This window comes from Pinus tabuliformis, chromosome 3_1 (genome assembly GCF_031772625.1).
Source record: "Pinus tabuliformis cultivar Carrire ecotype Pingquan chromosome 3_1, CPIR1, whole genome shotgun sequence".
In the NCBI taxonomy this organism is placed as follows: Eukaryota; Viridiplantae; Streptophyta; class Pinopsida; order Pinales; family Pinaceae; genus Pinus; species Pinus tabuliformis.
The window spans coordinates 711723337-711746112 of NC_142301.1; positions in this window are offsets into that span (position 1 = coordinate 711723337).

Consider the following 22776-nt stretch of genomic DNA (forward strand, 5'->3'; position numbering starts at 1 on the left):
TTACAAAAGTAGAATAGTCGTACTGCCGTCCTTTGATTTGGATCTGTCACAAGTGTCGATTTCGATCATAGGAGAAAGTTTGATTGCTGTTGATGGTCGATTATACTGTTACTGTTGCCTTTGGTCTGAATTTGTGATTTTCTAGTGTCAAGAACAAGTGTTCATTTCAAAATCGCAAGGTGTTGTAATCATCTCTGTTTTTGATTTCGAAAAAGAGCTTGTTTATATTTGTCGCTTGAAAAGAAATTCAGATTTGTACATCAACTTTCTTTTTAGCATCAATACTAAGAAAGTCGAAAACAAATACATGCATGTGCATTTTCATATAGACATTCTGTTTGTCTTGATTTAGGAAAGTGCATTTACAGTGTGCTCTTTTCTCTTTGTGAAAAGATTGTGTCTTTCTTTTCCTCTAGTAGCTAGGATTTTCATTGCACAAAAGAGATAAAAGTTTGTTTATCATCTTTAGATTGCATTTTAGGAATTACATCTACATCTCGTGGTGAACCCAAAAGGCAAACTTCATAAGCAAGATCAACTTAAAATAAATTCAATGAATCTAACAACGCTTTGGAACTTAACGCACAACATTTAGAGGTCTAGGCTAGAGATGTATTCCGACGTCGTAAGCCTGGTAACTATTGTCCTCACTGATGGTTGGGTGATTCCTCCACTTTGAGATGATAAGTGCCAGTACGGACTTGTGCTCCCACGTACCGTCGAGTATATTTTGGGAGACCCCTATAGGCTTAAATCCTTTATCCTTAGGATGCCGTGTCTGCCGCCCTATCGATCGCAATGCACTGAACACAGCATTCGGGAATATTGACTGCCGTACTGTAAAAAGTATTCTGCAGTTTTGCGATTGGTTTGGTACTCCCTCTACCTAGATCTCCAGAGTAGTCCCTTTCGTTTCTTTTCAGACTCCTTAACGGAAAAGGTCCATCTGAGCACTTGTCACTTCAGGCTCATTAAAAATCGAAGGCGACTAGAGTCATCTTTTGTTTTTTCTCGACTCTTAAAAATTGAAAAAACAAGTTGTGTCAAAGCGTATAAAAATTTATTTTAAACGGAATATTCATCACCCCTTTCCTACGTTGATCTTGGGTTGAGAAAATGGAGTCAACCAACCAAGGAATTCCCCTTGGAGGAAATCCTAGTCCCTTCTCCTCTTGGGTAGATATTGGTGCGCCCCATATGGCCACATTGTTGCTTCCAGGGCTGACGATTGGTTTGCCTGTATGGCTCTTCTCAACCTCTGTCGTTCAGAACACCACTATTCCTAAACAATCGAATCAGCAATTAGACGAGTCCAGAGTTGCCCACCAGCCTTCTACTTCCTCTAATTCTTCCTCTCCTCCTTCCTCTTCGCTTGATGGGGCTGGTAAAGCCAAAAGTCAAGTCCCTAAGGAGAAGAAGGAAAAGAAGAAGAAAGAGAAGAAGAATAAGGAGCCAAAGGCGAATGGGGGAAAACGAGTGTCGTCTAACGAAAATCCACACATTGCACGGACCAGGCCTAAATCGCCATGTGTCATTTGCAAAGGAGACCACTTTCATAGAGATTTTCCTTGCATCCCTCGGATCTTAAGGGACTGGTCTCCTCGTTTGCACAACTCGGTGTCGTCAACCTCTGATGATCATGTTGAAAGCACACCATCAACTAGTGAAAGTGAAGCCCCAGGACAAAAAGGGAAATGTAGATTTCCTTGTAAACTATGCGAAGGCGATCATGCCGTCCACCGTTTTCCCTTCTTAGACGAAGCTAAAAGAGTTTTGGATGATCGTCCGGTTTCACTATTACGACTTCCTCCTGGATATAAAAAAACTCTTGCCGAGTTCGTCACTAGTTGAAAATCCGGCTGGCCCGCTCAGGTGGTCGGCTGAAGCACCTATCATTGAAGATAAACCATCTGGATCCATACCAAACAAAATTCAAAAGGTCGAGGCGGCAGTTGACCCGGTCTTGCCTTCAGAGGTTTCATCTTCAGATGATACAGTCACTGAAGAAAACAAGGATGACACCGTCCAAATTATCTTCATAAACACAGACTCCGACGAACATGGGGGCAATTTACCCGTTCCTTTACCGCAGGAAGGAAGTTCATCAGAGCCATACCCGGCCGTCTATTTGGTCCCACGTCCAAGCAACCTAGTTGTCTCCTTCGACTGGAATCAACTAGGCATACCCCATTTACCAGCTAGCGTATCATTCCGAATTATCGTTCAAATATATAAAATGGTTATGGCTGGTACCATCATAGATGAGGGGGCTTCTGTGAGTATCCTTTCCTCAACTGCTTGGAAAGTGCTTGGTTCGCCATCACTTTTTCCTGAAATGAGAAATCTGACAGGCTTTGATAAAGGAACCAGTCGACCATTAGGGATCCTTCCCGATGTGCCCATAACATTGAGAAGGAAAACAGTTCACATGAACATAATGGTAGTTCAAGGACACCTGGATTACAATCTACTCCTTGGACGAGACTATATTTATTGCATGGGAGCAATTGTCCCCTCACTCTTTAGAGTAATGTGTTTTCCGCACGAAAGAAGAGTGGTCAAGCTCGTGGACCAGCTTTCATTTCCTGGATCATACGGAGCAAATAGTCATATACCATCCCTGAATGGTCTTTTCACACAAGAAATGTCTCAATCTCCAGTCCGTCCTCCCGATGAGCGCGAGTGATTCCGAGGGATATCACTGAAACCCAGGGGGCATGCACCCTGGTCTGCTTTGGCAGGAAAAACTCCGGGTATAGGGTAGGTTTCCGCGAGAGAATATGACTAGTCTGTACTCCCGTTCGTGATTGGAAGAGGGCGTTATTCTAGAACACGATTCTCTTGTCAAAGTTATGTGAGTGGATAGCATCCTTCACTCACCTTGGTTTATCTCGGTAGACATCGCCGAAGAAGTGTTTTGTTTGCGCTGTGAATAGAAAAATCTTTGGGTAACCTGTAAGAGGTAGGCCTCTCTCGGTAAAACAAATGTTGTAACAGACTAAAGAAGGGGTAACCTTGAAATTCTGTTTTATACCTGGGGGCATGCAAACCTTTTGGAGTGCAAACAAAGAGCGATCATTTATCTATTTTTTGAATTGGTTGTTTCCTAACTTGCATAAAGAAAGGATGTGGGACAAAACTCTAAAAGTTTTCGTTTTTATATGAGACATTATTATCATACGACTGGATTAATCGAGCAGTGTTACCGCAGGGTTCAAGCTCGTTAAAAAATAAACCTGCATCGAGCAGTTTTAGCACATAGTTCAAGCTCGTTAAAAACTAAACATAAGACATGAGCACATGTTTCCACCCGCGTTTAAGCTCATTGAAAAATGAACTATTCCCTGGTAAATAACCACCGTGAATGTAGTACTTCAGCCATTAAATCCTTGGTCGTGTTTGCACCGTCACCTCCACTTTATTGTTTACCCATTTTGAGGAACAGTTGCGAAGAGTGATTTCACTAGCCATCCTTGTGACACTGCCGTGATTGGAAAATTCCAAACCTTACCTGGAATCAGCTGCTACCCGTTTTATCACTCATTCCTCAAAAGACGAGTCTTCTTTAAGCTCTTTTCAACTGAGTCGTAAAATATGAAAAGATTGTCGAGTCCTTGGCCTTCCAGCTCGTTAAAGGGACAGGAAGTGCTATCTCTCATCTAGATTTTAATCTTTTTGGACCTGAGGGATTATTGCACAAAAAGGTCGAGCGCTTGTTTTGTTCGGCTCGTTAAAACTATCGAAAATTCATCCCTTCTATATTGTTTTATATTTTTTCGGACTTAAGGGATTAGATGATGAAAAAGGAATTTTGGAGTTACCTTTACATACCTTTTCAAACTCTCTAATATTGAAAAGGACTGAGTTATCTTTGTCGTTAAACTCGTTAAAAAGATTAATAGCGACAAACTTGTCTTTAGACGAGAACGAGTTTCACTATCGCTAGGCTCGTTAAAACATAGCGATGGGTTTGCCCGAAGGGCAAATTATAGAAAAAGCATATGTTATCCTCCTCAAGCTTGACAAAAATAAAGAGGTACTGGTCAGCAATGACTAGGGAAAAATTGGGAAGAAAAACTCAAAGAATCTTTATTGGTAGCAAGTCGCTCTTGAACATGACACTTCCACTCCGTGTCCGAGTCGGGTTGGGTTGTTTCATTCACCGGTCACATCGCCATGGTCACGCCATACCATCCACATTGGGGTTAATGCTACCGATCCATCACATCAGTGTCGCCGATATGTTCAAGAGAAGTCATCCAGAGAAGTCACCTGTGCCTCACCCACTACCATACATTATACTCCATTCATTCATGACTGCCACCCTGAACATTATATCATCGGATCGTTTTCACCTCCATCAAAATCATTTTCTCTGTTCCGTGTCATTGATGTGGGATTCATTAAGGCGCTCCTATGATGGATCACTTCTTGTCGACAGCAGCTCATTATCCAAGAAGTTGATCTAGGAACACCCCATTCAGTACTTTGAAGCTTGCATGCCTCAATGGCAAGTTTATCACTTCTGGCGACAGGTTTACATCAATGGCCTTCGACCGAAAGATTTTGCGTGGTGTTCGACGCCAAGTCCTCTATTCACACCACGTGAATTGTATTGCATTACCTTGAGGGTCATTATCATTATCGGTGATTCCTCTCGCGCTTGTTAACAGTTTACATCATTGATTGGTAATCAAGCAATGTCTTTCCATGTTCGACTTCAAAACATTTCTCACATGGATCGACTTGTACTTCGAGTAAAGATCGGACGAGATTGAAGACCCTGGATCTAGTTTCATCCATCCGGGCTACGATATATATTCAGGGAAATAAAGACATCAAATGTACAACATTGCAGCACAGATAATCATCCTACCAAAAGGATGATGGCTCTATCAGAATCATCAGTCTACACTCAGACGATTGTGTGTCCTATGTACATGAAAATGAATTTATAAAGCTGGGCATGGGAATGCCCACCTCAGCTAGATCATGAAAGCAGTATGAAGATAATGTATTGTATTGTATCTTATTGCAGGTCTCCTCCCAGGATTGAAAGAACTTCAGATCCTCATAATAAAGCATTTCACCCGACACCAAAAGGTTAACGGCCTCATACTTTAGGGGGCAACTGTTATAGACATTTTTGTGCCTTACAACTCCAAGCATGAAATGTCCATAAACCAAGGGCTCCTAAGTCCCTAAAAGTGTTGCTCTAACCCCTAAGGGAATAAGGTCAACAGATTACATCTTCTCCCAGAAGTTCTCCACCAGAAACTGCTCAGAATAAGTCAAAGCAGGATCATTTCAGCTGCTCCACTGGCTAGGTTCGTTGCATTGCACCTAAATACACTGTGAGGGTGCGTTGCATTTCAAAAGTCCTTTCTGTGGGGTGCAATGGGTGAGAAATGACAAATGGCAGTGTCATTCCGCGAGGTGGAGAGACAATGGAAGCTTCCAGAATCTTCTCCTGTGACACTTGCCTCACTGAATTCGACCGAGGATGAGTAAGAGGCCTTCAGTCTTCAAGTGGAAGCAAGAACTAACAGAGAGAAGACACTAATCAAATCACAAGCTGACTCATCCTCCTTACACATATCTATATATGGATCCCTCATCTCAGAGATCCGGAGGCTGGAATTTTGCATATTGTAAGGAATTGTTGTTGGTTTTTGAGACAAACATCAGAGTGTTGGGTGATCTATGATTTGTTGGAGGTGAAGAGGGGCTTCTTTGCTGGGAGGTTGATGCTGGGTTAGGAACCACCGGTTGTAACTCCTCCTGGATCTTTTCTTGTTTATCAATAAAAACTATTTTTGTTTTTCCTCCATGCTTTTATATCATTGATGCTTGTTACATTTGTATGGTTAACTTAAATCTGATCCTAAGTTGTTTATGAATATAGATCCATGTCTTTGTATAGTGTTCTTCTTCTGTGATCTTTCAGGTACTTTGTGAAGCTGGGCAAGTAAGGGAGAAGATTGCTGGAGACTGTCAAAGAAGAGAGGGATTGGATCAAAGGATTAGCGCAAGACACAGGTTGGTTCTTTCTATTCCTCTCTATCTATAGTTCATAAAGGAAATACAAAAGTAGTTTTTCTCTATTTGTTTCTAAGGCAGTTGTCACACCTTAGTGGGATAAAGCAGTTCTAAATAGACACTTTTCCCTGTAACACCGAAGTTGTGAACAGAACCATTGTGCACCTCTTGAGAGGTTATTGCAGCAAGCATCCCAAGCTTTGGGATGAACATTTGCACTACATACAACATGCTTACAATCGTGCCAAATACTCTTCCACAAACACCTCACTGTTTGAAGCTTGTTTTGGTTACTTGCCAAAATCACCTCTTGATTTCATTCTTGAGAAATATGTTTACCATTGAGGAACATAGTGACATTGACAAAGCTCGTTCATTCATTGAAAGAATTTAGCAAATACATCAGCAAATTCAAGAACAGCTTGAGAATATTCAAGGCAAGTACAAGGAAAGACACGACAAGCATAGAGTCGATCACAAGTTTCAAGAAGGAGATGAGGTGTGGCTGTACATTAGTAAGGAAAGGATGCAAGGAGAAGGTAAAAAGCTGAAGCCTATTCATTATGGTCCATTCAAAATCCTCAAGAAGCTGCCATCTATAGAAGATTTCTTGCCAGAATTCTTAGATGAGCTGAAAGAAGATACAATCCTTGACAGAAGGACACGCACTTCAAGGAGGGGCAGTGTAGATTATGTTCGGGTTGGTTTCAAAGGCAGAAAACTGAACAAGGCAAAGTGGATGGAGGTGGATAGAGTGAGGGAGTTGTACCCTCACCTCTTTAATAGGTAGTTGAAGGCTTTTGGGGTCCAAAAACTTCCCAATGGGGAGGCGTGATCAGGTGCTCATGTCCTAAGTGTCGTAAAATGCTAAAAATTTAAAGTGATTAGAACTGGTTCAAAGTTGAATGACTGAAAATTTCTTGTCTTCCCGATTCCGGCGCCGCAAATGGTTCGAAAAACGGTCGATGTATGAGGAAGTTATGGCAAAAAGAAGAATTTGTCCATAACATTAGAAATTTTAATTTTTCAAAAAAAAAATAAAAAAGGAATATTCCGCCGGGCACGAAATCTGAGGCAACCACCAAACATTAAATGTAACTTCAGTTAAGTTGGTGGAATTTTGGCAGGAGCGCCAAATTTGGCGGACCCACCATCATTGGCGGAGCTATCTAGAGTTAACTAAAGTTAGTTGGAGTTTTTCTAGGGGCAAACTGGAGAAACATTAAATGGCCATAACTTTGGCTAGGAAAGTCGGTTTTGGACGAATTTGTTTTTGATTTTGGGTATTTTAGACCTTATGAAACCATTGGTGCAGGTCTTATAGCCATATGAGGTCATTTGTAGAGGTTTTGGAGCCGTGAAAATTCTAGGAGCCACCAGGGCCCAGTTTTGTGAAGACTATATAGGGTTGCAGATATCCATTAGAGGTGATCCAATAGTCAATCCTGAAGGATTCAAGTGTTCTGAATCCATTTTTACCATCTATTTCTCATGTTGATGCTTTTATTCAGCTGTATTTTCAATTTGAGCATTTAATAAAAACAAGGACAAGCCCGGTTGGGAGCTTTGGACCCAGCAGACGTAGCCTTGGAGGGGGTGAACTGCTTTATCAACTTCTTTTGCATTTGTGGGTGATTTATTTTGCATTTGTGGGTGATTTAAATGGGTCATGAACAGCTGAAAATTACATGTGTTTTCTTTTTGCAAGACATGGAAATCTTTTAAACTTGTTTAATTCTGAATTGAATACCTTCCAAACAAATTTCAAGTAGTTTCAAATTCAGATCAATCAATTTGTTGTACTTGAAAAACAACAAGCTTATCATCAGCCAGCAGTTGGTCCCTGCCGCCAAGAACATGAGGTTGAGGACTACCCATCTTCCAACGATTGTGCAGATCTGCAAATTCATCTGCTTGCTTTCATCCCCAGTCCAGTAATTAAAAAAGGAGAGGAAAGCTCTCCATCATCTTTTGTTTCTCTGTCTGCTAAAGAAACAATCCCTCCATGTTGCCTCTTGAACACTGAGGTAGAATAAGATTCAATGGTCAAGGATCAAGCTGATCATCTCAGTCTTGATATCCTAAAACCTGCTCAGATGGCTTTCACACAGAATGAAATGGCAGCTTGCCAGATGACCAAGGAAGAGGATGCATAGTTTTGGAATTTCCCCTTGGATGAGGAATGTTCAAAGAAAAATAAAGGAGCACAAAATGTCCCTGTGTCCCCTGCACAAAAATATAGTGGTGCATCTTTCATATTTATTGAGCAGGCCACAAAAGATAAAAACATGTACACAGCAACAGTGGTTATTCAGCAGGTGTACAAAAGCTCCTCTAAAGAACCTCCAAGGAGGAAAATAAACAAAAGGGAATGAAAATTGATCCATATTTGCCTGTCAAGCTCAAATAACCTAAACTGTTCAAGGTGGAGGATCAAATAAATCCTGTCTTGCTGATATATGATGAACCAGATGACAGGAAGCAATTTTGTGGCCCAGAAAATGGGAAAATTTTGAAGTTAAAGATTTCAGGCTTTAACGTTTATAATCAAGTTCTTTTACAGGTTTCTATTGTACGCTTAGTGACTCCATGCCCAATGGAACACTAGGAATTTTGCCAATTTGTTTCTCGTCAGGAAGGCATTGGTCTGCAGTTCTTGAGACCTCACAAGGAAGATCTCATCCCGAGAAGGAGCCAGTGTTAGCTCTGCTACATACTTTAGCATTTGGAGGACCAAATACTAGCTTGGCCGAGTGCTTATGCTCAGAGGAGGTCTGCACTGGTTATCCTCCTCCTTCTCCTTCACCTCGCTTACTCCCTTTAACCTCACTGCCTCTTTTGGCCCCTTGTCTTCTGCCGTTGCGATATTGCGATGCGATCTAATCACAATTACATACCGCATCCATGTGTTTAAGGTTTCGCCCCTCTGCTTCTGCCACTGCGATGTTGTGATGCGATTTCATCACTATTGCAAATCACACCCATGTGTGTCAAGGCTCCGCCCTTTGTCTTCCATCGATGCGATATTGTGATGCGATATGATCGCAATCGCACATCGCGTCTCATGCAAACCATTCTCTGCCGTTTGTTCATTCGATCCTACGGCAGTTGCTCTGCCCGATCTTGGAGTTGCCCACGTTTTAACCCGCAGGGAAAGCAGTTCCTTCCCCGTCCCATCCGCCACGTGTCGCTCTCCTATTGTGATTGCGCCCCTCTGTACGTTTACCGACTTCCTCCCCAAAGGGGTGTGATACATACTACTTACCACTCAAGCCCGATTCCCTGCTCATTATCACCCATGCCACCTCTTCCGCCTGATAGACGTTGGATCTGCTTGCTCGGGATCCAACAACTCACAGTTGTTTGCTCCTGTTTCTTCCATTTTTCCTGTTGTGTCATATCCACCGTCTATCTGTGCGATCCAACGGCTGATATTTCCCCTCTTCCGTGCATTCCTCTCACCCCGATCACTACATGCTCTTGAAGGAAGAAAGTTGCTGGTTCGCCCGTACCTGGTGCATTTCATTTTCAACAATTGCGCCAGAAACAGAATGGCCGAGAGCGAAAAGGGCATGCCTCGAGAAGTTAAATGCATTTATTAGTCATGGAATGTCTTCCATATTACACTCCACCTGCTCATGAAGGACAACAGAATATCAGAGAAGATCAATTTTGTTTACTGACATAGTCAGGCTGTAGCAGAGACCCATACCAAGCAGTTAGAGCAGTTGGTGATCCATTATGATCCCTCCATGCATAGAACAACAGAGCAATTTTGTAACTAACCTCTATATATACCCAGAAAAACAATGTAATGAGGTGATGAGTGTGAGGTGAGTGTTAGTGTGTTGTAAGCTTCAACTTCTGGAGACTGTAACTACTTTGAAACCTGCAGCTTCTGGTCTTCATTTCCAACTAATACAAGCTTCTTTTGTTGTCATTTACTCACTTTTCACTTCTTCTATGTTCCAGGCTGTCCCTGTGTTGCATGTATTCATGTGCTGTGAATGTTTAGCATCAGAGGGGTTGTCATCCCACCTCTGTGTTAAAATTTGGCATGTATCATTGGATTTGCTTGCAGGTTTCTATTGTTTTAATGCATAGAGAGTTGTCATCTTGTCTGTGTATTAGATAACAGATTTATAGACCTCTTAACTAGTTGCAACTGGCCATCACAGAGTCCTGTGTATCTGCTGGTGTAGTCAGTCTTCTCCATTATCACCTTTACCTTAAGCTGTGAGTAATTGGTGGTTAAAATCCTTGTAGTTTGGGGGTGTTCACCCATGTCTGGGGTTAATCATAGTAGGAGTGGTTATCTGGCTTGAATGTGCAGCATTGCTTCCATTCATCCATCATTTTATCCAACATTTTGTTGAGTTTGTAATGTTCCCGAGCATCACTGATATACAACCTAGGTGAGTTTCTTGGGGTGATAACAGTATAATTCTAGTGGTTGCTCCGGCTCTGGCTGCTTTGCTGCAATGATGTTCCTCATCAGTGTCGACACAAGAATGCTTGCCCAGTTGAAGATTTTTCCACAGGTGGCGATGGCATACATGAGGGGGACCCGGGTACTATGGAAAACATCACAATCTTCTTTTCCATAAAAGCGACACATCATGGTGGTGATCAGTTGAGGAACCTTTCTCAGATCGTCTGTCCAGTACACCTGATCTGCCCTACCCTGAAATTTAGATGGGTCTTGCCACCGTTCCCTTAGGATGTCTTTGGTAGGCGTCACAAAGTTGGATAGCCACCGGGTGTTGAAAGTTTCCTGCTTCTCAGGGAGCTTGTAGTACATGGAAATGTTCATAGAAGAGATTTCTACTAAGGGTGTGCCAGTATGGTCCATCGCTGTCCATGAATCTCTATATGTGCTTTGCAGGATCTAATTGATGGTTTTGGCACATAGGAAAATGGAAGGGTGTGACGCTATATTGTGGAGCTTGGACCTCCTAATGTTCAGGTACACTCAGAAGTCTTCATATGTAATATTCCTAATTAGGCATGGCTAATTGGAATATTCAATTTTGTTCAATTTTTGCCTTCTATAGTTATTTGTAAATAAAAAAGTGAGGACGGGGGACATAACTCACTTTTAGAATAAAAAGTCACTTCCTAGTAGCACAATGTTATGACTTAGAGGGGAGCCAAGGGTGCCAAAGGGGGACACAGAAATGGAGCCGACGCAGACACATGGAGGGACTACGCAGGAGGGAAGAAACACGTGGCAAGAGAGGAATCACGCAGAAGGAGGTGAGAATTGGGATTGAGAGAGGAAAAGGATATAAAGGAGAGTGGAACCCCCTCATTTTGATCATTCTGGTTATGAGAATTTGTGATAGTCATTTCGACTTAGAGCACGCTACTGTTTAGCTAGTCTGCAGCACTGTTTAGTGCATTGAGTGTCTCCGTTCGGAGATCTCACCCTTAGCCCCGAGGGACTTCGAGTGCCTGCTCGAGCAAGGTATTTCCATTGGCATTCCAGCAGTAGATTCATCAGCATTTTAGCAGCAGTTCCATCAGCATTTCAATAGTAGTTTCATCAGGGTCTTTGAGGAATTGCACAGAACCCCAAGGGGGTGATTTTTGGGGGTCGGCCATTTTAGAAAAGCTTTCTTGGTTTTTCTTGGTTTTTTTAGTAGAGTCTGATTCCAGAGTTTCGGCCTTTATTAAGGAGGGGATCAACCCAAAATTCTCATTATATTTCCAGTAGTAGCAGTTTCCCAGCAGTTGGGACGCAAATCAGTGTGAGGCCATTCCATGAAATATTTATGGGTTTTTCTGGGTTTCTTGAGTAGAGCCTGAATCCAGAGTTTCAGCTTTTTCCGAGGAGGGGAGCAGCCCCAAATCATCATTTGCTTTCTAGTAGCAGCATCCACACAAGGAGGTCATTCTTGTCATTCTAAGAGTATTTCTTCGCTTGCCTTGTGCAAGTCAAGATGCCATCTGTCTAATCACCTCTTGTACTCATTTATTGCTTAGTATAATAAAATTTCTTAGCATTTCTCACTGCATTTCTTGTGTATCTGCTTATATTTCCGGTTTACATTATTATATGTTGTTCCACAGTTATTTTATCACTTCTGGGTTATTATATCATTTGCACATATTTGGTTGGAGTTTTTGCTGGGGTTTGAGGAATATTTTGGGTTAGGGATATTACAGTGGTATCAGAACATAGATCTGGCTCAGCCTGTGGAGCTAGCAATCTATGACACCGGGGGAAAAACCCTATATCTATTACAGAAGTCAGAGATACAGAGACACTAAACGTAGGTTGGAGAATACCTACGGAGAAGGACTCTGTGTTCCTTTGGCAGATGCAGAACAGGAGGAACCTGTGGTAGACGCATAATAGAGAGAGCCAGTAGTGGATGCAGAGCAGATGGCAGACGAGGACGGGAAGAGATTTGCGGATATTCTCCTCAAATCAGTGTAGTATCTGTCGATGCAGATTGAGGTGATGGGGCAGAGATTCACGGTAGTAGAGGCCAGCCAACGAGAAAGCCCATGAGTTTTTCAGATCGGTGAGGGATCATGTGCATCCCATCACTTGCCAGAGCAACGTGTTACTGTGCAGCAAGGGGCCTCACATGCCGCTACACACTCTACCATGCCCACCTTCTTAGGAGCAGACACGGGGGCCGCAGCCTAGCAGGAGGCAGAGCCCGGGCATATGGGCGAATATTTTGTAGAGTACGAGGCCTATGGGCAGGAGTTCAAGGAAGCCCTCTCATTCAAAGATTTTGTTCAGCTCCAGCGGGATAGAAGACCCCGCGATCATCACAGAGGGTATCGGCATTACCATAATGGTGACACCCACTGTGTAGTGAGAAAATTCCACTTGCCTACGTTTGATGGCTCATCAAACAGTTCGACAAAGTTTTGGGTGGAGAAGCTGGACATTTATTTCCAGCTTAACCAGATGTTGGAGGCAGAGGCCATCAAGGTGGCAACGTTGCATTTGGATGTGAGGCCCAGGATTGGTGGTTTCATGGGATGGTTACTCTTGGGTCCCTATAATACTAGTGATTACCCCATTACTATTGTAGTTATACCCATTATTTATATTGTTGTGCCCCTCTTACCCCCATGTTGTTATCTCTGTGCCCCATAGAATCTCTCTATTGTTATTTTTGTGGCTTTATATTATTATTGTTAGGTCGGCTGGATTATATTGTGACTCCTTAGACTCCTATATATAGAAAGGAGGTTTTGTCATTTGTATCATCCAAGAATTATTCATTTATGTAATGTAAAGGAGGTTGACCCCTCGAAGAGGCTGAATTTTAAGGCGTTGATCTATCTTTTCTATCTTTTCTTGAGCTGGTTTCATAACAGTTGGTATAAGAGCTTTGGATTCTAGGGTTTCGCTGCTCCAAACAGGTTATTGTGGACTTTTCACTATAATTCTTTTTATGTGATGTTTCAGAAATCGCAAACAAAACCCATTTGATAATAAATCACGCTAAACCTTGGTTCCGAATTTCAGAGCTTTTCGCGCGCTATTTGCGGAGATATGATCTGAGGAAGTTGGTCTTTTTGCAGACTCCTGAATTACATTCAAAACAGGTGACCTGGGAAAAATCGTCATAACTTTCTCTCTGGGGATCATATTGAAATTTCGTAAGAAGGTGCAGAAAGAGGATGGATGGTAGTTTTTTGTATGTGAGCTTCAGATCCAAAGGTTGAAACGGTGACTCGTGGCATGTCGTACAAGTTCGCTCTACTGAACTAGTCTAAAAGAAAGTCACTGTGGGTCAGACTTGCGGCATTGGAAAGAGGACACAAAATGCTACTACAGGTCGCAACTTCAGAATTGGATGATCCAAAATTACAGAGATACATCAGATTCAATATCAGGCTTCTATAAAGTGAAAAAAGGTGTGTAGTTTTTTTTTTTAAATTTTTGTGTAAGCTTGGTTTAACGAAATTCAAAGGGCATAGTAAAGCATTATTATCGGTAATTGATGCCCCGAGGAAAGAAAATGCAAACACCTAGTAAGGAACCTGAAAGCTTTAGCATGACTCATGAAGAAGAGGAAGAAATACTACATGATATATCAAAATTACAAGAACAAGTGCAACAAATGTCACGCTCACAAAAGCTAACAAAAGCTAAGATAAATGGCGTGGAATCTAAGATAAATGGTGTGGAATCTAAGATAAAGGGCATGGAAGCTAAGATGGATGATTTGAAGAAAGATTTGAAGATAGATTTGAAGACAAACATGGCAGATTTGAAGACAGATTTGACAAATTTTCTACAAGAAATACTTACTAATGGTGAAAAGGTTGTAAAGGAAACTCATGATGTGAACAAAAGTAATGTTAATCATGATTCTATAGACTCTAATGTTTGATCTAAGACCCACTATATTCCAAAAATTGATATGAGGAAGTTTGATGGCAAGGATCCCGCCACATGGATATTACAGATGGAGCAGTTCTTCGATATCAATAATGTGCAAAACACACAAAAGGTACGTATGGCAACTGTATATTTGGAACCAAATCAGTTTGTATGGTATCAATGGCTTTTCTCTCATAAAAAATTTATCACTTGGGCAATTTTTACGGAAGAATTGATAGCACATTATGAAGATACAAAAAGCAACACTTTTTTTAGCCAATTGATAAGTCTCAAACAAAAGGGTTCAGTAATGGAGCACATTGAGGAGTTCCAAAAATTGAACATAAGGGTAAAAGATATTCCAGAGGAGCATAGGATTTATGTGTTCATAGGGTCTTTAAAGGACAATATCCAACATGATGTTCGCCTTTGGGAACCTGATTCATTAGAGAAGGCATTCAGGTTAGCAAGAAAAATGGAAAGCAAAATTATGGCAACTAGGAAGCATACCACTCACAACTATAAAGACGGAAGTGTTGTTTCCCCTAGTCTTCCACAACCTATAAGGTTGACACCACAACAATTGGAAGAAAAAAGAGCAAAAGGGCTTTGTTACAATTGTGATAGCAAATACACTAAAGGTCATAAGTGTGCTGAGAAGAAATTATTCTACATAGATTGTGAAGAGGAAGAAGAAAAGGAGCAAGAAAGGTCAAAAGAAGAAGATATACTCCAGGAACAAAGCCTAGATGAAGAACAAATAAATCCGACCATATCTTGTAATGCATTGGCGGGAATTACCACTCCTCAAACCATCAAGATAGAAGGACAAATCAAGAAGAAAAAGGTAATAGTGTTGATTGATTCAGGAAGCACCCACAATTTTATTCATTGTAGGGTAGAAAAAGAATTGAATTGCTTCCTATATCCAACACCAGAGTGTCAAGTGATGATTGCAAATGGAGGAACAATAAATTGCTCTGGAAGGTGCCATAATATCAAGCTATCCATGGGAGAATATGTATTGACTAGCCCAATGCTTTCCATTCCAATGGGAGGTGTTGATGTTGTACTAGGAGTCCAATGGCTACAATCCTTGGGTACAATAGCTTTTAATTTTCAAGAACTTTTCATCAAATTTTCTACGGAAGGAAAGGAAGTTGAATTAAGGGGTATTGCAGGGAAACCAGGAAAGATAATCAGCTCTAATGGTATGACAAAGCTTCTAAAAAAGGAGCAAAGAGGTGTAATTGCACAATTATGTTCGCTAGATGTTTCCACATCGGAATCATCTATTTCTCCAGATCTCCAAAAAGTCCTGGACAATCATTCCAAGGTATTTGAGACTCCCAAAGGTCTCCCACCTATGCGTGATCATGATCATGCTATTCATCTGATTCCAGGAAGTGTTCCTCCAAACATCAGGCCGTACAGATATCCCTATGTCCAAAAAAGTGAAATTGAACGTATGGTTGCAGAAATGCTAGAGGCTGGTATAATTCAACCAAGTCAAAGTTCTTTCTCTGCTCCAGTAGTATTGGTGCACAAGAAGGATGGATCATGGCGCATGTGTCTGGATTATAGGGAGCTCAACAAGCTCACTATTAAAGATAAGTTCCCCATTCCTGTCATTGATGAATTACTGGATGAATTGCATGGATCAATTTACTTCACCAAGTTGGATCTTCGTTCGGGATATCATCAAATCAGAATGAAGATTGAAGACATTCCGAAAATGACATTTAGAACTCATGAGGGTCATTATGAATTTTTGGTCATGCCTTTTGGCCTTACCAATGCACCTTCAACATTTCAAGGTTTGATGAATTCAATTTTCAAACCATTCCTTAGAAAATTTGTGTTAGTATTTTTTGATGATATACTAATCTACAACAAGTCTTGGAAGGATCATGTTGAACATGTTGACAGGGTGCTACAACTATTGGAGGAGAAACAATTATATGCAAAAAGATCCAAATGTTTCTTTGGAGTCCAAGAGGTGGAATATTTGGGTCATATTGTATCTCATGAAGGAGTTAAGGTAGACCCTAGCAAAATTAAAGCCATTAAGGAATGGAAAATCCCCACATCCATAAAGCATCTGCGAGGATTTCTTTGGTTGACAGGGTATTATCGCAAGTTTGTTAAGAATTATGGGAGAATAGCAGCACCTCTAACAACATTATTGAAGAAAGATGCATTTTCATGGACTCTGCAAGCAACAAAGGCCTTTGAACATCTTAAAGAGGCAATGTGCCAAGCACCGGTCTTAGCTACACCAGACTTCACAAAAACCTTTATTGTGGAATGTGATGCTTCAGGAAATGGAATTGGTGCTGTTCTAATGCAAGATGAAAGACCCATTGCTTTTGAAAGTCGTCCAATCAAGGGAAAGTTTTTAAGCAAAGCTATTTATGAGAAGGAAATGTTGGCAATACTCCATGCACTTAAGAAATGGCGACCCTACCTAATGGGAAGACACTTCAAGGTAAAAATGGATCATGATAGCCTTAAATACTTTTTAGAACAAAGATTATCCTCTGAAGAGCAACAAAAGTGGGTCACAAAGATGTTGGGTTATGACTTTGAAATCATCTACAAAAAAGGGAAGCAAAATGTGGTGGCAGATGCACTCTCAAGAAAGGATGAGGATGTGGAAGCATTGTTGTGCGCCATTTCTATTATCCAACCAGATTGGATAAACGAAGCAAGGGAGGAATGGAAGAATGATGAAGAAGTATGGGCACTTATTCGAAAGCAAGATTCCAGTACGTCTGATACATTTAGCTGGAAAAATGATTCATTATGGTACAAAGATCGCTTATACCTCTGTAAGAATTCCCAGCTAAAACAAAAGATTCTTATGGAATTGCACACTTCTCCCTTAGGAGGGCACTCAGGATTTTTAAAAACTTACCACAGGGTTAAGAAGGAATTTTTTTGGGATGGCCTTAAATCAGATATTCAAAAGTTTGTGGCGGAATGTTTGGTTTGCCAACAAAATAAAGTTGAAACAATTAAGACATCAGGTCTATTACAACCTTTATCCATTCCAAGCCAACGTTGGGAGGAGGTTTCAATGGATTTTATCACAGGTTTACCCAAGTCTGAGGGAAAGAGTGTCATCATGGTGGTAGTTGACAGACTTACCAAGTATGCACACTTTTGTGCATTATCACATCCATTTAAAGCCAGTACAGTTTCTACTGCATTTATGGAAACAATTCAAAAGCTACATGGAAACCCAAAGATTATTGTAAGTGACAGAGATCCCATTTTCACTGGAAATTTTTGGACAGAATTATTTTCTTGTCTTGGTACTCAGTTAGCTCATAGCTCATCTTATCATCCTCAATCTGATGGGAAAACTGAGATAGTAAACAAATGTTTGGAAGGATATCTTCGTTGCTTTGTATCTGATAAACAGACACAATGGGTCAAATGGTTGCCTCTGGCTGAATGGTGGTATAACACTTCCTTCCATACAACAACAAAAATGACCCCATTTATGGCACTTTATGGGTATCAACCACCATCCATCACATCATATTTAAGAGAAAATTCTAAGGTTCAGGCAGTGGAACATCACATCGAACATCAACAACAAGTCCTCCAACTCTTAAAGGATAACCTTGTGTTGGCACAAAATAGAATGAAACAACAGGCAGATCAACATCGCAGTGAAAGAAGTTTTGATGTAGGTGATTGGGTATTCCTACGGCTACAACCATATAAGCAAATGTCCCTAAAGCAAGCTAAGAAGGATAATAAATTATCACCAAAGTATTATGGTCCGTACAAGGTGTTGCAAAAGATTGGTACTATGGCATACAAATTGGAGCTTCCTGCAGCTTCTCGATTGCACCCAGTTTTCCATGTTTCATGTTTAAAGAAGGTTATAGGCGACAAGCTCCCAGTTCAAACAATATTGCCAGAACTTGATGAGGAAGGAAAAATTATATTGGAACCGGAAGCAGTCACAGAAACAAGAACTCGACAGCTACGAAATCGATCAATTTCAGAGTATCTTATCAAGTGGAAGAACTTATCCGCTGAAGATTCCACATGGGAGGATGAGAATTTTATGCAGAAGTATCCAGAACTACTCAAGCATTGAGGAAAACACTTTTTTGAAGGAGAGGGGCATGTTGGGTCCCTATAATACTAGTGATTACCCCATTACTATTGTAGTTATACCCCTTATTTATATTGTTGTGCCCCTATTACCCCCATGTTGTTATTTCTGTGCCCCATAGAATCCCTCTATTGTTATTTTTGTGGCTTTATATTATTATTGTTAGGTCGGCTAGATTATATTGTGACTCCTTAGACTCCTATATATAGAAAGGAGGTTTTGTCATTTGTATCATCCAAGAATTGTTCATTTATGTAATGTAAAGGAGGTTGCCCCCTCGAAGAGGCTGAATTCTAAGGCGTTGATCTATCTTTTCTATATTTTCTTGAGCTGGTTTCATAACAGTTACACTGGGGTACTCCAAAGTGATGTTATATCCCGATTTTACAGGATACTGATGGAGCGATTTGATCGGAGGGATCCAAAGCAACATTTCGTTGAGTTGACAAGGCTCAAACGGACAGGAAGCCCAGAGACCTACATTGCAGATTTTTTGAGGGTCTTTGTGATGGTGCCAGACCTCTCCACAGCACAGAGGGTCTATATGTATGTTGAGGGGTTAGCAGAGCCACTTCGGTGTCTAATCTGATCCACTAGACCAGTTATACTCCAGGACACTATCAGCAAGACCCGGGACTTACAGGATGTGTTACCTAGGACCCGGACACCTTACCCCCAGAGACAGACTTTCCAGTCTAAGGGGAAGTATGTGACGATTCCACCTCCAAAGCAGAATCCATGACAAGTACATCTTGACGATGATGCCAGGAAGGAGTTGAAGAAGAAGCAGTTGTGCTTCACTTGTCAGGAGCCATGGGCAGCAAGACATAGATGTGTTGCTGGTAAAGCACATTTTATTGAGGTCTTCTCTGAGAGCAGTGGAGAAGAGAATGACAAGGAGGATGTGGAGGCAGGAGATAGCCATGCCATACAGGTACCTTTGCCACCTCCACCACCACCAGCAGGTGGTGCATCTTTTTCACCCACCGGAGGGGCCCTTGCAGCGTTGCGGGGAGTTCCCAAGTATTTTATGCTACGCGTACGAGGGACAGTTCATGGCCAGCATGTATTAGTTTTGGTTGATAGTCGGGCAACCCACAACTTCATCGATGCACAAATGGTTGAGAAGAGAGGCATCCAGACAGAGAGCTTCGATGGATTTTCAGTATTGTTCCTACGAGATCAGACCATGACATGTTCTCGTTATGTTCTAGAGATTTCAGTGACGATGGGCACCTACAGATTGACTGACCACATTTTCATGGTCGATATTCCGGACACCAACATGATACTGGGTGTTCAGTGGCTTATTACTCTAGGGAATGTCACGATAGATTGGAAGACCCTAGAGATGGAGAGGGATGATGAGAAGACAGGGAGGCATGAGAATATACAGGGACATCACACATATCCGCCTTAGACGGTGTTGGCTCATTGGATGGAGGCAGTCTTCCGGAAGGGAGACATAGAGTGGGCAGTGGAGCTGCGTGCATCAGAGGCAGGGACTATAGGGCAGACAGTACATCTAGAGGTCCAGTCCATCCTTGATCGATATGCCATAGTGTTTGAAGAGATTCCACCAGGACATCCACCGGATCGGGGGTTTGAACACACTATTGAGCTTGAGCAAGGAATCCAGGCAGTGATCACCACCCCTTATAGGCACCCCAAGGCCTATCGAGATGAGATCAAGTGGGGTATCCAGGAGTTGTTGGTGTTACCATATTTTACGCAGCCATTTGTCTTGGAGGGTGATGCGTCGGGAGAGGGGATCAACACAGTATTCATGCAGGGAGGTCACCCTATAGCATTTGAGAGTCGAAAGCTCCTTCCACACGAAAGGTTGTATTCCATATACAACAAGGAGATGTTGGCCATCATGCATGCATTGTCTAAGTACCAGCAGTATTTGGTAGGCAACAGGTTCAGGGTGAGGACTGATCACAACAGCTTCAAGTTCTTTTTGGAGCAGAAGCAGCTACAGGAAAGGCAACAAAAGTGGATCAATAAGATCCAAGCATATGACTTTGACATTGAGTATGTCAAAGGTAAGAACAACGTGGTAGCTGATGCCCTTTCACGTAGACTAGCCACGTCGTCTCTTATGAGATTGGATAGGGATTGGAGGGCTCGGCTCTTAGTAGAGTACTCCAAGGATAGATTTGCATGTGAGGTTCTGGATGGGCAGGTGGCAGATGACAGATACAGGGTGGTCGATGAGATCATCTACTACAAGGACCGGATCTTCTTGACTGAGGGGTCTCATCTTAAGAAGAAGATACTCCAGGCATCACATGATTCCCCATTGGTAGGACATTAGGGTTTTACAAAAACCTACAGGGACATTAGGGGGAGGTTCTCATGGAAGGGCCTCAAGGAGGACGTACTCCAACACATCCAGGAGTGTGATGTTTGCCAGAGGAACAAGGGAGAGATGAGCCATCCCGCAGGATTATTGCAGCCTCTTCCCATTTCGGAGGGGAAATGGGAGAGTATTTCGATGGATTTCATCACAGTGTTGCCCATGCTACAGGGCAAGGATTGTATCTTTGTCGTTGTTGATCGACTGACAAAGTACACAGGTTTCTTTGCCATATCCGCACACTATAAAGTAGCACAGGTGGCCGAGCTGTGCTTTAGGGGGATCTTCAGGCTACATGGTCTTCCTAAGACCATCGTCAGTGACAGGGACAGTCGTTTCATGGGAAGGTTTTGGCAGGAGCTTTTCCAATATGTGGGGATAGAGTTGACACCGAGTACCAGTTATCACCCACAAACGGATGGGCAGACAGAGATAGTTAACAAGTGGTTGGAGGGCTACTTGCGTAACTATGTCAGTGGGCAGTAGTGAGTGTGGCTGAAGTGGCTGCATCTGGGGAAGTACTGCTACAATACATCACATCACATGTCCATTGGTATGTCACCATTCTATGCCTTATATGGGTATCATCCTTTATCTTTTGCTGACATGATGTTTGGTGATAGCAAGGCTCCTAGAGCTAAGATTTGGATCCAAGAGAGTCAGGATATCCTTCGAGCTCTCAAGGATAACATGGCTATAGCGCAAAACCAGCAGAAGCTGTATGCCGACAGGGGTTGGGTGGAGAGACAGTTCGATGTAGGGGACATGGTATACCTACGATTACAGCCATACCGACAGTCATCACTGAAGCAAAAGGGGGCTGAGAAGCTCAAGCCCCGCTTTTATGGGCCATACAGTGTGATACACAGGATTGGACAGGTTGCATATGAGTTGGAGCTGCCCCAAAGCAGCAAGATTCATAACGTTTTTCATGTATCATGCCTAAAAAAGGCATTGGGGCAGCAGGTGACAGTGACAAATGATCTACCACCATGGATGATGAGGGGTATTTGGTATTGCAGCCGGAGGCTATCATTGATACTAGGGAGAGGAAGTTGCGGAGCAAGATGGTCCGAGAATTCTTGGTGAGGTGGAAGAATTTGCCAGATGAGGATGCCACTTGGGAGAGTGAGAAGATATTGCAGCATCCATCACTTCAGTTGCTTGAGGACAAGCAACATTTTGACGGGGGAGACTGTAATATTCCTAATTAGGCATGGCTAATTGGAATATTCGATTTTGTTCAATTTTTGCCTTCTATAGTTATTTGTAAATAAAAAAGTGAGGATGGGGGACATAACTCACGTTTAGAATAAAAAGTCACTTCCTAGTAGCACAATGTTGTGACTTAGAGGGGACCCAAGGGGACCAAATGGGGACGCAAAAATGGAGCCCACACAGACACATGGAGGGACTGCGGAGGAGGGAAGAAACACGTGGCAAAAGAGGAATCACACAGGAGGAGGTGAGCCTTGGGATTGAGAGAGGCAAAGGCTATAAAGGAGCGAGGAGCCCCCTCATTTTGATCATTCTGGTTATGAGCATTTGTGATATTCATTTTGACTTAGAGCACGTTGGTTGTTTAGCTAGTCTGCAGCACTGTTTAGTGCATTGAGTGTCTCCATTTGGACATCTCACCCTTAGCCCCGAGGGACTTCAAGTGCCTGCTCGGGAAAGGTATTTCCGTTGGCATTCCAGCAGTAGATTCATCAGAATTTCAGCAGCAGTTTCATCAGCATTTCAGTAGCAGTTTCATCAGCGTCTTTGAGGAACTGCGTAGAACTCCAAGGGGGTGATTTTCAGGGGTCGGCCATTTCAGAAACGCTTTATGGGTTTTTATGGGTTTTTTTAGTAGAGTCTGATTCCAAAGTTTAAGCCTTTTCT